Genomic DNA, 3,811 nt, shown 5'->3' on the forward strand with positions numbered 1-3,811 from the left:
ATAGGTGTAGGTATGCCCATTTCACAGATGAAGAAATGGAGGTGAAGAGAGGCTAAGTGTCCCACCCATGGCCATGTGGCTGATTAAGTGGTGAACCTAGGTCTTTTTTTTTTTTTTTAAGATTTTATTTACTTATGCATGAGAGACACAGAGAGAGAGAGAGGCAGAGACACAGGCAGAGGGGGAAGCAGGCTCCATGCCGGGAGCCCGACGTGGGACTCGATCCCGGGTCTCCAGGATCACGCCCTGGGCCGAATGTGGGTGCTAAACAGCTGAGTCACCCAGGGATTCCATGAACCTCGGTCTTAAGCCAAGCAGTCTGGCTCTGGGGGCTCTCCAGGCCATTTCCCCGTGCAGCACACTGCCTGGGCCCTGCTAACTACTCACATTCCAAAAAGTCATGTCTTGGAGCGTGCAATATTCCTCTAACTCCTCCTAAAGTTCTCTCTTATCCAGACCCTGAGTTTAGTTTCTTCCTATTTCAGGCTTAATAGTTTTCCTCCTTCTTTGTAAGGGCTGTTTAACTATTATTCTCAACCAGATCTCTAGTTATTTATAGTTTTCAAGATACAGTATCATCATCTACTATTTCATTTAAAACGACTCTGCCTAGCACACTGGGCACTTGGCAAGTGAGGAAACTGGGAAGTGAGGTCACGGGGCAGGCGAGGGATCCTAGCCAGAACTGGCAGCCTCAGAGGGCCGCACACTGCAGAGCCATCTTTCTCCTTGGACTGAGGCCACCAGCTCAGCCAGCTCAGACCAGAGTGAGCTGGGAAGCTGGCGGCCTCAGTCTGCAGTCTGCATGTGAGCAGACCGGCCTCCACAGCCTCTGTAACCTGGGAATCCTTATCCACATGTGTATCCTACAGGCATTCCTCGCTTTATCGCCTTTCACTGTATTGCTCTTGGCTGATATCGCTCCTTACAAGTTCAAGGTTTGTGGTAACCCTGTGTTGAGCAACTCTGTCCGTGCCATTTTTCCAACAGTGGCTGCTCACTTCATGTCTCTGTGTCACATTTTGTAGTTATCAATATTTTCATTCTCAATATTGCAAACTTTCTCATTATTCTTTTATCTGTTGGGGTGGTCTGTGCTCAGACCTCACTGAAAGCCCAGATGATGGTTAGCATATTTTAGGAATAAGTGTTAAGTATATTAAGTACTAAGTATTTTTAAATTCAGGCATGTGCATTTTTTAGATACAATGCTATTGCACTCTTAATAGGCCATCATAGAATGTAAATATAACTTTTATATACACTGGAAGACAAAAAATTTGTTTGGCTTACTTTATTGAGACATTCACTGTATTGTGGTGAGCTAGAACTGAACCCACACTATCTCCAAGGTGTGCCTCTACGAAATAGTTTTTAACTTTCAACAGAAGAAAAAATTAAGGTTAATAATGCCTGACGCTAATTGAAATGTATTCATTTAATCTTGGCTAAGAGGGGAAACAATCTAAAAATTTCTAAACATTATCCTAGCTCCTAAATTGCTTCATCTGTCTCCCTTCCTGTTCCTTGCTACACTTTTCTTACTCAAAATTGTGTTATATTGTTGTTGGTTGTGGTGTTTTGCTTTGATTTTTCTAAAAATGAGCTACCCTAGACTATTTACCAGCCGGTGCCCCTATCTCCACCCAGAAACCACACCTCTCCACATGTCCTTCAAGCATCCTCCTTGTGGCCCCAGACACCATATTCCATTCCATGATCCAATCTACAGTTCACATCTTACTGTAGCAGAAATCTCTCTGACAAAGAAGGGTTGCCAGTGTCTGGATAAGACCCAGTCATTTTAAGTCACGTTCAAAGCAAGATCCCAGATTAGGAAAAGAAGTTCCAGGGCAGCCCAGGTGGCTCAGTGGTCTAGCTTCGCATTCAGCCCAGGGTGTGATCCTGGAGATCCGGGATCGAGTCCCACGTTGGGCTCCCTGCATGGAGCCTGCTTCTCCTTCTGCCTATGTCTCTGCCTCTCTTTCTCTCTCTCTCTCTCTCTCTCTCTCTCTCTCTCTCTCTCTCTCTCCTCCCCTCATGAATAAATAAGTAAAATCTTTAAAAAAATAAAAAAGGAAAAGAAGTTCCAATTTCCTTCACTGTTTCCCGGGAGCACATAGGCCTTGACTCTTGAGTCGGTGCAGTGAACAGAATTGGCTCTTCTTGGAGATGAAAGTGAACAATCACTCAGTTTTCCTTAATTTAATTATGAATATATTCCTTGGCTCATCCCACGGCACAAACTTAACATCTATTGTGTGTTACTTTTTCCACCTCAACATGTTCTGAAACGGATGGAAAGCCCATGCAGGCTTTACTGGTAAAGATTACCAGTACCAGCTCAGTTTAAGTCACTAATGATGTCTTTATTGCTTGCTGACCACCCTGTGTGGTCACAGCCTCCTGCCTGTGAAACATTTCAAATATCCCTGAAGAAGGAAGGTAATCCCATACGAAGTCATGGAGACTCTCCAGACATAGTCACCTTCAAATCACAAACGGGTCAGCTTGTGTTGACTAGATTTCTTTCAGATAGGAGACAAAAAGTCTCCTGTAGCAGAAGGAAAAACACGTTTGTTGTTCAGGAGACAGGAAAGCACAGGGACAGTGACTGCCTCCAGGACAGAGACCAGGGGCGCCAGTGCTGCCTGGGGAGCTTCTCTCCCCCTCTGAACTTGGCTTCTCAGAGTCAACTCTCAGACTGGCCTTCCTCTTTCCTAAAGCAATTTTCCTCTAAGTGGCCATTTGAGGAGGGATAGGATAAGGCAAGATTGTCAACAGCTCATGTCACCCCAGCTCAGCAAACTTCAGAGGAAGGAAAGGGCCTTTCTCAATGTTTTACTATTTCAAAATGTTGGGGAAGAAAGGTGATTGACCAGACTTTAGTCTTGTATCCCAGGGACCAATCATGGGAGCGGGAGCTACTGTGATTGGCCAAGCTGGGGTCACGTGTCCATCCTTGTGCCCTGGCAGTGGATGGATGTAATGGCAGCAAGTTTGGAGTTGAAGAGGCACTTTCCCAGAAGACGAGTTGGGAGTGGTGTTGTTAGCAGAGGAAGGGGAAAGGGCCACTGTGCAGCCCCAAACAACAGATGTGCATTATAATGACATTCCAGGAGCTCACTGTTTGGAACTCAGATTACATATATTTGTGTGGTGCTTTAGGAGGCACTTTCTAATCTGTCATTTGACTCCTCACCAGCCCTGGGAGGTAAAGAGGTATCTCTCCTGGCAGCCTACACACACCCTTTACTGGATAGTATCTCTGTGCTGTTCCCATAAAACCTCAGATCCTAAGTGAGAAGGGAGCTTCCTTGGAAGGATTTCCAGGATGGGGGCTTGGCATCAAGCGAAGTGGAATGTCCTCCAGGCCTGAACGTTTCTCTCCTTTCTCCCCTCTGTCCTGGACCCCTCAGAGGCCACCTACTATGGACAGGAGCCCGAGGCTGTGTCCAGCACTGTGTGAAACCACATGGAATGGGGGAGGGGGGTAAGTGAAAGTTACCTGCAGCCACCAAACTTCCTCTTGTGAAAATCTAGGGAATAGCCTGAGGCTGTAGAGGGGGATAAAACAAGGAGGGAGGGGTAGAGAGAGGGAAGAGAGAGCAGAGAGGGAGAGAGAGAGGGAAGGAGCGATGAACAGGGGATAGGGGTGACGTTACTGGGCTATGGGGACTAGGCCCACAGAGGTGGGTGGAGGGCGGGGGAGGGAACACTTTAAAGACAAGAATATTGTTTTTTTTTTTAATTTTTATTTATTTATGATAGTCACAGAGAGAGAGAGAGAGGCAGAGACACAGGCAGAGGG

This window comes from Canis lupus, chromosome 7, assembly GCF_011100685.1.
Source record: "Canis lupus familiaris isolate Mischka breed German Shepherd chromosome 7, alternate assembly UU_Cfam_GSD_1.0, whole genome shotgun sequence".
NCBI classification, from domain to species: Eukaryota; Metazoa; Chordata; class Mammalia; order Carnivora; family Canidae; genus Canis; species Canis lupus.